This window comes from Bombus vancouverensis, unplaced genomic scaffold (assembly GCF_051014615.1).
Source record: "Bombus vancouverensis nearcticus unplaced genomic scaffold, iyBomVanc1_principal scaffold0025, whole genome shotgun sequence".
In the NCBI taxonomy this organism is placed as follows: Eukaryota; Metazoa; Arthropoda; class Insecta; order Hymenoptera; family Apidae; genus Bombus; species Bombus vancouverensis.
This window is the reverse complement of record NW_027468916.1, coordinates 1115984-1134756: the sequence shown is the minus strand read 5'-3', so window position 1 is coordinate 1134756 and position 18773 is coordinate 1115984.

Genomic DNA, 18773 nt, shown 5'->3' with positions numbered 1-18773 from the left:
TGTATGGGATGTCGTTATAACGTATTACGTTATATGGGATGACGTTATAACGTATTACGTTATATGGGACGACGTTATAACGTATTACGTTATATGGAACGACGTTATACCGTATTACGTTATATGGGATGACGTAATAACGTATTACGTAATATGGGATGACGTTATCACATAATACGTTATATGGTATGACGTCATAATGTAAATAGGTTATATGGTATGACGGTATACCGTATTACGTTATAAGGGATGACGTTATAACGTATTACGTTATATGGGATGACGTTATAACGAAATGGGTTATATGGTATGACGTTATAACGTAATAGGTTATATGGTATGACGTTATACGGTATTATGTTATATTGGATGACGTTATAACGTATTACGTTATATGGGATGACGTTATAACGTACTACGTTATATGGGATGACGTTATAACGTATTTCGATATATGGGAGGACGTTATAACGTATTACGTTATATGGTATGACGTTATAACGTATTACGTTGTATGGGATGACGCTATCACGTAATACGCTATATGGTATGCCGTTATAACGTAATACGTTATATGGTATGACGTCATAACGTAAATAGGTTATATGGTATGACGTTATACCGTATTACGTTATATGGGATGACGTTATAACGTATTACGTTATATGGGATGACGTTATAGCGTATTACGTTATATGGGACGACGTTATAACGTATTACGTTATATGGGATGACGCTATAACGAAATGGGTTATATGGTATGACGTTATAACGTAATAGGTTATATGGTATGACGTTATACGGTATTATGTTATATTGGATGACGTTATAAGGTATTACGTTATATGGGATGACGCTATAACGAAATGGGTTATATGGTATGACGTTAGAACGTAATAGGTTATATGGTATGACGTTATACGGTATTATGTTATATTGGATGACGTTATAACGTATTACGTGATATGGGATGACGTTATAACGTACTACGTTATATGGGATGACGTTATAACGTATTTCGATATATGGGAGGACGTTATAACGTATTACGTTATATGGTATGACGTTATAACGTATTACGTTGTATGGGATGACGCTATCACGTAATACGCTATATTGTATGCCATTATAACGTAATACATTATATGGTATGACGTCATAATGTAAATAGGTTATATGGTATGACGGAATACCGTATTACGTTATATGGGATGACGTTATCACGTAATGCGCTATATGGTATGACGTTATAACGTAAATAGGTTATATGGTATGACGTTATAACGTAATAGGTTATATGGTATGACGTTATACGCTACTACGTTATATGGGATGACGTTATAACGTATTACGTTATATGGGATGACGTTGTAACGTATTACGTTAAATGGGATGTCGTTATCACGTAATACGCTATATGGTATGACGTTAAAACGTAAATAGGTTATATGGTATGACGTTATAACGTAATAGGTTATATGGTATGACGTTATACCCTATTACGTTATATGGGATGACGTTATGACGTATTACGTTATATGGGATGACGTAGTAACGTATTACGTTAAATGGGATGACGTTGTAACGTATTACGTTATATGGGATGACGTTATAACGTATTACGTTATTTGGGACGACGTTATAACGTATTACGTTATATGGTTTGACGTTATAACGTATTACGTTATATGGTATGACGTTATACCGTATTACGTTATATGGAACGACGTTATACCGTATTACGTTATATGGGACGACGTTATAACGTATTACGTTATATGGAACGACGTTATACAGTATTACGTTATATGGGATGACGTTATAACGTATTACGTTATATGGGATGACATTATAACGTATTACGTTATTGGGACGACGTTATAACGTATTACGTTATATGGAACGACGTTATACCGTTTTACATTATATGGGATGACGTAATAACGTATTACGTAATATGGCATGACGTTATCACATAATACGTTATATGGTATGACGCCATAACGTAAATAGGTTATATGCTATGACGGTATACCGTATTACGTTGTATGGGATGTCGTTATAACGTATTACGTTATATGGGATGACGTTATAACGTATTACGTTATATGGGACGACGTTATAACGTATTACGTTATATGGAACGACGTTATACCGTATTACGATATATGGGATGACGTAATAACGTATTACGTAATATGGGATGACGTTATCACATAATACGTTATATGGTATGACGTCATAATGTAAATAGGTTATATGGTATGACGGTATACCGTATTACGTTATAAGGGATGATGTTATAACGTATTACGTTATATGGGATGACGTTATAACGAAATGGGTTATATGGTATGACGTTATAACGTAATAGGTTATATGGTATGACGTTATACGGTATTATATTATATTGGATGACGTTATAACGTATTACGTTATATGGGATGACGTTATAACGTATTACGTTATATGGAACGACGTTATACCGTATTACGATATATGGGATGACGTAATAACGTATTACGTAATATGGTCGACGTTATCACATAATACGTTATATGGTATGACGTCATAATGTAAATAGGTTATATGGTATGACGGTATACCGTATTACGTTATATGGGATGACGTTATAACGTATTTCGATATATGGGAGGACGTTATAACGTATTACGTTATATGGTATGACGTTATAACGTATTACGTTGTATGGGATGACGCTATCACGTAATACGCTATATGGTATGCCGTTATAACGTAATACGTTATATGGTATGACGTCATAACGTAAATAGGTTATGTGGTATGACGTTATACCGTATTACGTTATATGGGATGACGTTATAACGCATTACGTTATATGGGATGACGTTATAGCGTATTACGTTATATGGGACGACGTTATAACGTATTACGTTATATGGGATGACGCTATAACGAAATGGGTTATATGGTATGACGTTATAACGTAATAGGTTATATGGTATGACGTTATACGGTATTATGTTATATTGGATGACGTTATAACGTATTACGTTATATCGGATGACGCTATAACGAAATGGGTTATATGGTATGACGTTATAACGTAATAGGTTATATGGTATGACGTTATACGGTATTATGTTATATTGGATGACGTTATAACGTATTACGTTATATGGGATGACGTTATAACGTACTACCTTATATGGGATGACGTTATAACGTATTTCGATATATGGGAGGACGTTATAACGTATTACGTTATATGGTATGACGTTATAACGTATTACGTTGTATGGGATGACGCTATCACGTAATACGCTATATGGTATGCCATTATAACGTAATACGTTATATGGTATGACGTCATAATGTAAATAGGTTATATGGTATGACGGAATACCGTATTACGTTATATGGGATGACGTTATCACGTAATGCGCTATATGGTATGATGTTATAACGTAAATAGGTTATATGGTATGACGTTATAACGTAATAGGTTATATGGTATGACGTTATACGCTATTACGTTATATGGGATGACGTTATAACGTATTACGTTATATGGGATGACGTTGTAACGTATTACGTTAAATGGGATGACGTTATCACGTAATACGCTATATGGTATGACGTTAAAACGTAAATAGGTTATATGGTATGACGTTATAACGTAATAGGTTATATGGTATGACGTTATACCCTATTACGTTATATGGGATGACGTTATAACGTATTACGTTATATGGGATGACGTAGTAACGTATTACGTTAAATGGGATGACGTTGTAACGTATTACGTTATATGGGATGACGTTATAACGTATTACGTTATATGGGACGACGTTATAACGTATTACGTTATATGGGACGACGTTATAACGTATTACGTTATATGGGATGACGTTATCACGTAATACGCTATATGGTATGACGTTATAACGTAAATAGGATATATGGTATGACGTTATAACGTAATAGGTTGTATGGTATGACGTTATACGCTATTACGTTATATGGGATGACGTTATAACGTATTACGTTATATGGGATGACGTTGTAACGTATTACGTTAAATGGGACGACGTTATAACGTATTACGTCATATGGGATGACGTAATAACGTATTGCGTTATATGGGATGACGTTATAACGTATTACGTTATATGGGACGACGTTATAACGTATTACGTTATATGGAACGACGTTATACCGTATTACGTTATATGAGATGACGTAATAACGTATTACGTATTATGGGATGACGTTATCACATAATACGTTATATGGTATGACGTCATAACGTAAATAGGTTATATGGTATGACGGTATACCGTATTACGTTGTATGGGATGACGTTATAACGTATTACGTTATATGGGTTGACGTTATAACGTATTACGTTATATGGTATGACGTTATACCGTATTACGTTATATGGAACGACGTTATACCGTATTACGTTATATGGGACGACGTTATAACGTATTACGTTATATGGAACGACGTTATACCGTATTACTTTATATGAGATGACGTAATAACGTATTACGTTATATGGGATGACGTTGTAACGTATTACGTTAAATGGGACGACGTTATAACGTATTACGTTATATGGGATGACGTAATAACGTATTGCGTTATATGGGATGACGTTATCACATAATACGTTATATGGTATGACGTCATAACGTAATAGGTTATATGGTATGACGTTATACCGTATTACGTTGTATGGGACGACGTTATCACGTAATACGTTATATGGTATGACGTTATAACGTAAATAGGTTATATGGTATGACGTTATAACGTATTACGTTATATGGGATTACGTTATAACGTATTACGTTATATGGGATGACGTTATAACGTATTACGTTATATGGGACGACGTTATAACGTATTACGTTATATGGAACGACGTTATACCGTATTACGTTGTATGAGATGACGTAATAACGTATTACGTATTATGGGATGACGTTATCACATAATACGTTATATGGTATGACGTCATAACGTAAATAGGTTATATGGTATGACTGTATACCGTCTTACGTTGTATGGGATGACGTTATAACGTATTACGTTATATGGGATGACGTTGTAACGTATTACGTTAAATGGGATTACGTTATAACGTATTACGTTATGTGGGATGACGTTATAACGTATTGCGTTATATGGGACGACGTTATAACGTATTACGTTATATGGAACGACGTAATAACGTATTACGTTATATGGGATGACGTTATCACGTAATACGTTATATGGTATGACGTTATAACGTAAATAGGTTATATGGTATGACGTTATAACGTATTACGTTATATGGGACGACGTTATAACGTATTACGTTATATGGAACGACGTTATACCGTATTACGTGATATGGGATGTCGTAATAACGTATTACGTAATATGGGATGACGTTATCACATAATACGTTATATGGTATGACGTCATAATGTAAATAGGTTATATGGTATGACGGTATACCGTATTACGTTATATGGGATGACGTTATAACGTATTACGTTATATGGGATGACGTTATCACGTAATACGCTATATGGTATGACGTTAAAACGTAAATAGGTTATATGGTATGACGTTATAACGTATTACGTTATATGGGATGACGTTATAACGTATTACGTTATATGGGACGACGTTATAACGTATTACGTTATATGGGATGACGTTATCACGTAATACGTTATATGGGATGACGTTATAACGTATTACGTTATATGGGACGACGTTATAACGTATTACGTTATATGGAACGACGTTATACAGTATTACGTTATATGGGATGACGTTATAACGTATTACGTTATATGGGATGACGTTATAACGTATTACGTTATTGGGACGACGTTATAACGTATTACGTTATATGGAACGACGTTATGCCGTTTTACATTATATGGGATGACGTAATAACGTATTACGTAATATGGCATGACGTTATCACATAATACGTTATATGGTATGACGCCATAACGCAAATAGGTTATATGCTATGACGGTATACCGTATTACGTTGTATGGGATGACGTTATAACGTATTACGTTATATGGGACGACGTTATAACGTATTACGTTATATGGAACGACGTTATACCGTATTACGTCATATGGGATGACGTAATAACGTATTACGTAATATGGGATGACGTTATCACATAATACGTTATATGGTATGACGTCATAATGTAAATAGGTTATATGGTATGACGTTATACGGTATTATGTTATATTGGATGACGTTATAACGTATTACGTTATATGGGATGACGTTATAACGTATTTCGATATATGGGAGGACGTTATAACGTATTACGTTATATGGTATGACGTTATAACGTATTACGTTATATGGTATGACGTTATAACGTACATAGGTTATATGGTATGACGTTATACCGTATTACGTTATATGGGATGACGTTATAACGTATTACGTTATATGGGATGACGTTATAACGTATTACGTTATATGGGACGACGTTATAACGTATTACGTTATATGGAACGACGTTATACCGTATTACGTTATATGGGATGACGTAATAACGTATTACGTAATATGGGATGACGTTATCACATAACACGTTATATGGTATGACGTTATAACGTAATAGGTTATATGGTATGACGTTATACGCTATTACGTTATATGGGATGACGTTATAACGTATTACGTTATATGCGATGACGTTGTAACGTATTACGTTAAATGGGATGACGTTGTAACGTATTACGTTAAATGGGACGGCGTTATAACGTATTACGTTATATGGGATGACGTAATAACGTATTACGTTAGATGGGATGACGTTATCACGTAATGCGTTATATGGTATGACGTTATAACGTAAATAGGTTATATGGTATGACGTTATACCGTATTACGTTATATGGGATTACGTTATAACGTATTACCTTATATGGGATGACGTTATAACGTATTACGTTATATGGGACGACGTTATAACGTATTACGTTATATGGAACGACGTTATAACGTAAATAGGTTATATGGTATGACGTTATACCGTATTACGTTATATGGGATGACGTTATAACGTATTACGTTATATGGGATGACGTTATAACGTATTACGTTATATGGGACGACGTTATAACGTATTACGTTATATGGAACGACGTTATACCGTATTACGTCATATGGGATGACGTAATAACGTATTACGTAATATGGGATGACGTTATCACATAATACGTTATATTGTATGACGTCATAATGTAAATAGGTTATATGGTATGACGGTATACCGTATTACGTTATAAGGGATGACGTTATAACGTATTACGTTATATGGGATGACGTTATAAGGTATTACGTTATATGGGACGACGTTATAACGTATTACGTTATATGGGACGACGCTATAACGAAATGGGTTATATGGTATGACGTTATAATGTAATAGGTTATATGGTATGACGTTATACGGTATTATCTTATATTGGATGACGTTATAACGTATTACGTTATATGGGATGACGTTATAACGTATTTCGATATATGGGAGGACGTTATAACGTATTACGTCATATGGTATGACGTTATAACGTATTACGTTATATGGGATGACGTTATCACGTAATACGCTATATGGTATGCCGTTATATCGTAATACGTTATATGGTATGACGTTATAACGTACATAGCTTATATGGTATGAGGTTATACCGTATTACGTTATATGGGATGATGTTATAACGTATAACGTTATATGGGATGACGTTATAACGTATTACGTTATATGGGACGACGTTATAACGTATTACGTTATATGGGATGACGTTATCACGTAATACGCTATATGGTATGACGTTATAACGTAAATAGGTTATATGGTATGACTTTATAACGTAATAGGTTATATGGTATGACGTTATACGCTATTACGTTATATGGGATGACGTTATAACGTATTACGTTATATGCGATGACGTTGTAACGTATTACGTTAAATGGGATGACGTTGTAACGTATTACGTTAAATGGGACGGCGTTATAACGTATTACGTTATATGGGATGACGTAATAACGTATTACGTTAGATGGGATGACGTTATCACGTAATGCGTTATATGGTATGACGTTATAACGTAAATAGGTTATATGGTATGACGTTATACCGTATTACGTTATATGGGATTACGTTATAACGTATTACGTTATGTGGGATGACGTTATAACGTATTACGTTATATGGGACGACGTTATAACGTATTACGTTATATGGAACGACGTTATAACGTAAATATATTATATGGTATGACGTTATACCGTATTACGTTATATGGGATGACGTTATAACGTATTACGTTATATGGGATGACGTTATAACGTATTACGTTATATGGGACGACGTTATAACGTATTACGTTATATGGAACGACGTTATACCGTATTACATTATATGGGATGTCGTAATAACGTATTACGTAATATGGGATGACGTTATCACATAATACGATATATGGTATGACGTCATAATGTAAATAGGTTATATGGTATGACTGTATACCGTATTACGTTATATGGGATGACGTTATAACGTATTACGTTATATGGGATGACGTTATAACGTATTACGTTATATGGGATGACGTTATAACGTATTACGTTATATGGGATGACGTTATCACGTAATACGCTATATGGTATGACGTTAAAACGTAAATAGGTTATATGATATGACGTTATAACGTATTACGTTATATGGGATGACGTTATAACGTATTACGTTATATGGGACGACGTTATAACGTATTACGTTATATGGGATGACGTAGTAACGTATTACGTTAAATGGGATGACGTTGTAACGTATTACGTTATATGGGATGACGTTATAACGTATTACGTTATATGGGACGACGTTATAACGTATTACGTTATATGGGACGACGTTATAACGTATTACGTTATATGGGACGACGTTATACCGTATTAAGTTATATGGGATGACGTTGTAACGTATTACGTTAAATGGGATGATGTTGTAACGTATTACGTTATATGGTATGGCGTTATAACGTAAATAGGTTATATGGTATGACGTTATACCGTATTACGTTATATGGTATGACGTTATAACGTAAATAGGTTATATGGTATGACGTTATACCGTATTACGTTATATGGGATGACGTTATAACGTATTACGTTATATGGGATGACGTTATAACGTATTACGTTATATGGGACGACGTTATAACGTATTACGTTATATGGAACGACGTTATACAGTATTACGTTATATGGGACGACGTTATAACGTATTACGCTATATGGTATGACGTTATAACGTAAATAGGTTATATGGTATGACGTTATAACGTAATAGGTTATATGGTATGACGTTATACGCTATTACGTTATATGGGATGACGTTATAACGTATTACGTTATATGGGATGACGTTGTAACGTATTACGTTAAATGGGATGACGTTATCACGTAATACGCTATATGGTATGACGTTAAAACGTAAATAGGTTATATGGTATGACGTTATAACGTAATAGGTTATATGGTATGACGTTATACCCTATTACGTTATATGGGATGACGTTATAACGTATTACGTTATATGGAACGACGTTATACCGTATTACGTTATATGAGAAGACGTAATAACGTATTACGTATTATGGGATGACGTTATCACATAATACGTTATATGGTATGACGTCATAACGTAAATAGGTTATATGGTATGACGGTATACCGTATTACGTTGTATGGGATGACGTTATAACGTATTACGTTATATGGGATGACGTTATAACGTATTTCGATATATGGGATGACGTAATAACGTATTGCGTTATATGGGATGACGTTATAACGTATTACGTTATATGGGACGACGATATAACGTATTACGTTATATGGAACGACGTTATACCGTATTACGTTATATGAGAAGACGTAATAACGTATTACGTATTATGGGATGACGTTATCACATAATACGTTATATGGTATGACGTCATAACGTAAATAGGTTATATGGTATGACGGTATACCGTATTACGTTGTATGGGATGACGTTATAACGTATTACGTTATATGGGATGACGTTATAACGTATTTCGATATATGGGAGGACGTTATAACGTATTACGTCATATGGTATGACGTTATAACGTATTACGTTATATGGGATGACGTTATCACGTAATACGCTATATGGTATGCCGTTATAACGTAATACGTTATATGGTATGACGTTATAACGTACATAGCTTATATGGTATGACGTTATACCGTATTACGTTATATGGGATGACGTTATAACGTATTACGTTATATGGGATGACGTTATAACGTATTACGTTATATGGGACGACGTTATAACGTATTACGTTATATGGAACGACGTTATACCGTATTACGTTATATGGGATGACGTTATCACGTAATGCGTTATATGGTATGACGTTATAACGTAAATAGGTTATATGGTATGACGTTATACCGTATTACGTTATATGGGATTACGTTATAACGTATTACGTTATGTGGGATGACGTTATAACGTATTACGTTATATGGGACGACGTTATAACGTATTACGTTATATGGAACGACGTTATAACGTAAATATATTATATGGTATGACGTTATACCGTATTACGATATATGGGATGACGTAGTAACGTATTACGTTAAATGGGATGACGTTGTAACGTATTACGTTATATGGGATGACGTTATAACGTATTACGTTATATGGGACGACGTTATAACGTATTACGTTATATGGGACGACGTTATAACGTATTACGTTATATGGGATGACGTTATCACGTAATACGCTATATGGTATGACGTTATAACGTAAATAGGATATATGGTATGACGTTATAACGTAATAGGTTATATGGTATGACGTTATACGCTATTACGTTATATGGGATGACGTTATAACGTATTACGTTATATGGGACGACGTTATCACGTATTACGTTATATGGAACGACGTTATACCGTATTACGTTATATGGTATGACGTTATAACGTATTACGTTGTATGGGATGACGCTATCACGTAATACGCTATATGGTATGCCGTTATAACGTAATACGTTATATGGTATGACGTTATAACGTAAATAGGTTATATGGTATGACGTTATACCGTATTACGTTATATGGGAAGACGTTATAACGTATTACGTTATATGGGACGACGTTATAACGTATTACGTTATATGGGATGACGCTATAACGAAATGGGTTATATGGTATGACGTTATAACGTAATAGGTTATATGGTATGACGTTATACGGTATTATGTTATATTGGATGACGTTATAACGTATTACGTTATATGGGATGACGTTATAACGTACTACGTTATGTGGGATGACGTTATACCCTATTACGTTATATGGGATGACGTTATAACGTATTACGTTATATGGGATGACGGAATACCTTATTACGTTATATGGGATGACGTTATCACGTAATACGCTATATGGTATGACGTTATAACGTAAATAGGTTATATGGTATGACGTTATAACGTAATAGGTTATATGGTATGACGTTATACGCTATTACGTTATATGGGATGACGTTATAACGTATTACGTTATATGGGATGACGTTGTAACGTATTACGTTAAATGGGATGACGTTATCACGTAATACGCTATATGGTATGACGTTAAAACGTAAATAGGTTATATGGTATGACGTTATAACGTAATAGGTTATATGGTATGACGTTATACCCTATTACGTTATATGGGATGACGTTATAACGTATTACGTTATATGGGATGACGTAATAACGTATTGCGTTATATGGGATGACGTTATAACGTATTACGTTATATGGGACGACGATATAACGTATTACGTTATATGGAACGACGTTATACCGTATTACGTTATATGAGAAGACGTAATAACGTATTACGTATTATGGGATGACGTTATCACATAATACGTTATATGGTATGACGTCATAACGTAAATAGGTTATATGGTATGACGGTATACCGTATCACGTTGTATGGGATGACGTTATAACGTATTACGTTATATGGGTTGACGTTATAACGTATTACGTTATATGGTATGACGTTATACCGTATTACGTTATATGGAACGACGTTATACCGTATTACGTTATATGGGACGACGTTATAACGTATTACGTTATATGGAACGACGTTATACAGTATTACGTTGTATGGGATGACGCTATCACGTAATACGCTATATGGTATGCCGTTATATCGTAATACGTTATATGGTATGACGTTATAACGTACATAGCTTATATGGTATGAGGTTATACCGTATTACGTTATATGGGATGATGTTATAACGTATAACGTTATATGGGATGACGTTATAACGTATTACGTTATATGGGACGACGTTATAACGTATTACGTTATATGGGATGACGTTATCACGTAATACGCTATATGGTATGACGTTATAACGTAAATAGGTTATATGGTATGACTTTATAACGTAATAGGTTATATGGTATGACGTTATACGCTATTACGTTATATGGGATGACGTTATAACGTATTACGTTATATGCGATGACGTTGTAACGTATTACGTTAAATGGGATGACGTTGTAACGTATTACGTTAAATGGGACGGCGTTATAACGTATTACGTTATATGGGATGACGTAATAACGTATTACGTTAGATGGGATGACGTTATCACGTAATGCGTTATATGGTATGACGTTATAACGTAAATAGGTTATATGGTATGACGTTATACCGTATTACGTTATATGGGATTACGTTATAACGTATTACGTTATGTGGGATGACGTTATAACGTATTACGTTATATGGGACGACGTTATAACGTATTACGTTATATGGAACGACGTTATAACGTAAATATATTATATGGTATGACGTTATACCGTATTACGTTATATGGGATGACGTTATAACGTATTACGTTATATGGGATGACGTTATAACGTATTACGTTATATGGGACGACGTTATAACGTATTACGTTATATGGAACGACGTTATACCGTATTACATTATATGGGATGTCGTAATAACGTATTACGTAATATGGGATGACGTTATCACATAATACGATATATGGTATGACGTCATAATGTAAATAGGTTATATGGTATGACTGTATACCGTATTACGTTATATGGGATGACGTTATAACGTATTACGTTATATGGGATGACGTTATAACGTATTACGTTATATGGGATGACGTTATAACGTATTACGTTATATGGGATGACGTTATCACGTAATACGCTATATGGTATGACGTTAAAACGTAAATAGGTTATATGATATGACGTTATAACGTATTACGTTATATGGGATGACGTTATAACGTATTACGTTATATGGGACGACGTTATAACGTATTACGTTATATGGGATGACGTAGTAACGTATTACGTTAAATGGGATGACGTTGTAACGTATTACGTTATATGGGATGACGTTATAACGTATTACGTTATATGGGACGACGTTATAACGTATTACGTTATATGGGACGACGTTATAACGTATTACGTTATATGGGACGACGTTATACCGTATTAAGTTATATGGGATGACGTTGTAACGTATTACGTTAAATGGGATGATGTTGTAACGTATTACGTTATATGGTATGGCGTTATAACGTAAATAGGTTATATGGTATGACGTTATACCGTATTACGTTATATGGTATGACGTTATAACGTAAATAGGTTATATGGTATGACGTTATACCGTATTACGTTATATGGGATGACGTTATAACGTATTACGTTATATGGGATGACGTTATAACGTATTACGTTATATGGGACGACGTTATAACGTATTACGTTATATGGAACGACGTTATACAGTATTACGTTATATGGGACGACGTTATAACGTATTACGCTATATGGTATGACGTTATAACGTAAATAGGTTATATGGTATGACGTTATAACGTAATAGGTTATATGGTATGACGTTATACGCTATTACGTTATATGGGATGACGTTATAACGTATTACGTTATATGGGATGACGTTGTAACGTATTACGTTAAATGGGATGACGTTATCACGTAATACGCTATATGGTATGACGTTAAAACGTAAATAGGTTATATGGTATGACGTTATAACGTAATAGGTTATATGGTATGACGTTATACCCTATTACGTTATATGGGATGACGTTATAACGTATTACGTTATATGGAACGACGTTATACCGTATTACGTTATATGAGAAGACGTAATAACGTATTACGTATTATGGGATGACGTTATCACATAATACGTTATATGGTATGACGTCATAACGTAAATAGGTTATATGGTATGACGGTATACCGTATTACGTTGTATGGGATGACGTTATAACGTATTACGTTATATGGGATGACGTTATAACGTATTTCGATATATGGGATGACGTAATAACGTATTGCGTTATATGGGATGACGTTATAACGTATTACGTTATATGGGACGACGATATAACGTATTACGTTATATGGAACGACGTTATACCGTATTACGTTATATGAGAAGACGTAATAACGTATTACGTATTATGGGATGACGTTATCACATAATACGTTATATGGTATGACGTCATAACGTAAATAGGTTATATGGTATGACGGTATACCGTATTACGTTGTATGGGATGACGTTATAACGTATTACGTTATATGGGATGACGTTATAACGTATTTCGATATATGGGAGGACGTTATAACGTATTACGTCATATGGTATGACGTTATAACGTATTACGTTATATGGGATGACGTTATCACGTAATACGCTATATGGTATGCCGTTATAACGTAATACGTTATATGGTATGACGTTATAACGTACATAGCTTATATGGTATGACGTTATACCGTATTACGTTATATGGGATGACGTTATAACGTATTACGTTATATGGGATGACGTTATAACGTATTACGTTATATGGGACGACGTTATAACGTATTACGTTATATGGAACGACGTTATACCGTATTACGTTATATGGGATGACGTTATCACGTAATGCGTTATATGGTATGACGTTATAACGTAAATAGGTTATATGGTATGACGTTATACCGTATTACGTTATATGGGATTACGTTATAACGTATTACGTTATGTGGGATGACGTTATAACGTATTACGTTATATGGGACGACGTTATAACGTATTACGTTATATGGAACGACGTTATAACGTAAATATATTATATGGTATGACGTTATACCGTATTACGATATATGGGATGACGTAGTAACGTATTACGTTAAATGGGATGACGTTGTAACGTATTACGTTATATGGGATGACGTTATAACGTATTACGTTATATGGGACGACGTTATAACGTATTACGTTATATGGGACGACGTTATAACGTATTACGTTATATGGGATGACGTTATCACGTAATACGCTATATGGTATGACGTTATAACGTAAATAGGATATATGGTATGACGTTATAACGTAATAGGTTATATGGTATGACGTTATACGCTATTACGTTATATGGGATGACGTTATAACGTATTACGTTATATGGGACGACGTTATCACGTATTACGTTATATGGAACGACGTTATACCGTATTACGTTATATGGAATGACGTAATAACGTATTACGTAATATGGGATGACGTTATCACATAATACGTTATATGGTATGACGTCATAATGTAAATAGGTTATATGGTATGACGGTATACAGTATTACGTTATAAGGGATGACGTTATAACGTATTACGTTATATGGGATGACGTTATAACGTATTACGTTATATGGGACGACGTTATAACGTATTACGTTATATGGGATGACGCTATAACGAAATGGGTTATATGGTATGACGTTATAACGTAATAGGTTATATGGTATGACGTTATACGGTATTATGTTATATTGGATGACGTTATAACGTATTACGTTATATGGGATGACGTTATAACGTACTACGTTATGTGGGATGACGTTATACCCTATTACGTTATATGGGATGACGTTATAACGTATTACGTTATATGGGATGACGGAATACCTTATTACGTTATATGGGATGACGTTATCACGTAATACGCTATATGGTATGACGTTATAACGTAAATAGGTTATATGGTATGACGTTATAACGTAATAGGTTATATGGTATGACGTTATACGCTATTACGTTATATGGGATGACGTTATAACGTATTACGTTATATGGGATGACGTTGTAACGTATTACGTTAAATGGGATGACGTTATCACGTAATACGCTATATGGTATGACGTTAAAACGTAAATAGGTTATATGGTATGACGTTATAACGTAATAGGTTATATGGTATGACGTTATACCCTATTACGTTATATGGGATGACGTTATAACGTATTACGTTATATGGGATGACGTAATAACGTATTGCGTTATATGGGATGACGTTATAACGTATTACGTTATATGGGACGACGATATAACGTATTACGTTATATGGAACGACGTTATACCGTATTACGTTATATGAGAAGACGTAATAACGTATTACGTATTATGGGATGACGTTATCACATAATACGTTATATGGTATGACGTCATAACGTAAATAGGTTATATGGTATGACGGTATACCGTATCACGTTGTATGGGATGACGTTATAACGTATTACGTTATATGGTATGACGTTATACCCTATTACGTTATATGGTATGACGGTATACCGTATCACGTTGTATGGGATGACGTTATAACGTATTACGTTATATGGGATGACGTTATAACGTATTACGTTATATGGGACGACGTTATAACGTATTACGTTATATGGAACGACGTTATACCGTATTACGTTATATGGAATGACGTAATAACGTATTACGTAATATGGGATGACGTTATCACATAATACGTTATATGGTATGACGTCATAATGTAAATAGGTTATATGGTATGACGGTATACAGTATTACGTTATAAGGGATGACGTTATAACGTATTACGTTATATGGGATGACGTTATAACGTATTACGTTATATGTGACGACGTTATAACGTATTACGTTATATGGGATGACGCTATAACGAAATGGGTTATATGGTATGACGTTATAACGTAATAGGTTATAGGGTATGACGTTATACGGTATTATGTTATATTGGATGACGTTATAACGTACTACGTTATATGGGATGACGTTATAACGTACTACGTTATATGGGATGACGTTATAACGTATTTCGATATATGGGAGGACGTTATAACGTATTACGTTATATGGTATGACGTTATAACGTATTACGTTGTATGGGATGACGCTATCACGTAATACGCTATATGGTATGCCGTTATAACGTAATACGTTATATGGTATGACGTCATAACGTAAATAGGTTATATGGTATGACGTTATACCGTATTACGTTATATGGGATGACGTTATAACGTATTACGTTATATGGGATGACGTTATAGCGTATTACGTTATATGGGACGACGTTATAACGTATTACGTTATATGGGATGACGCTATAACGAAATGGGTTATATGGTATGACGTTATAACGTAATAGGATATATGGTATGACGTTATACGGTATTATGTTATATTGGATGACGTTATAACGTATTACGTTATATGGGATGACGTTATAACGTACTACGTTATATGGGATGACGTTATAACGTATTTCGATATATGGGAGGACGTTATAACGTATTACGTTATATGGTATGACGTTATAACGTATTACGTTGTATGGGATGACGCTATCACGTAATACGCTATATGGTATGCCATTATAACGTAATACGTTATATGGTATGACGTCATAATGTAGATAGGTTATATGGTATGACGGAATACCGTATTACGTTATATGGGATGACGTTATCACGTAATGCGCTATATGGTATGACGTTATAACGTAAATAGGTTATATGGTATGACGTTATAACGTAATAGGTTATATGGTATGACGTTATACGCTATTACGTTATATGGGATGACGTTATAACCTATTACGTTATATGGGATGACGTTGTAACGTATTACGTTAAATGGGATGACGTTATCACGTAATACGCTATATGGTATGACGTTAAAACGTAAATAGGTTATATGGTATGACGTTATAACGTAATAGGTTATATGGTATGACGTTATACCCTATTACGTTATATGGGATGACTTTATAACGTATTACGTTATATGGGATGACGTAGTAACGTATTACGTTAAATGGGATGACGTTGTAACGTATTACGTTATATGGGATGACGTTATAACGTATTACGTTATATGGGACGACGTTATAACGTATTACGTTATATGGGACGACGTTATAACGTATTACGTTATATGGGATGACGTTATCACGTAATACGCTATATGGTATGACGTTATAACGTAAATAGGATATATGGTATGACGTTATAACGTAATAGGTTATATGGTATGACGTTATACGCTATTACGTTATATGGGATGACGTTATAACGTATTACGTTATATGGGATGACGTTGTAACGTATTACGTTAAATGGGACGACGTTATAACGTATTACGTTATATGGGATGACGTAATAACGTATTGCGTTATACGGGATGACGTTATAACGTATTACGTTATATGGGACGACGTTATAACGTATTACGTTATATGGAACGACGTCATAACGTAATAGGTTATATGGTATGACGT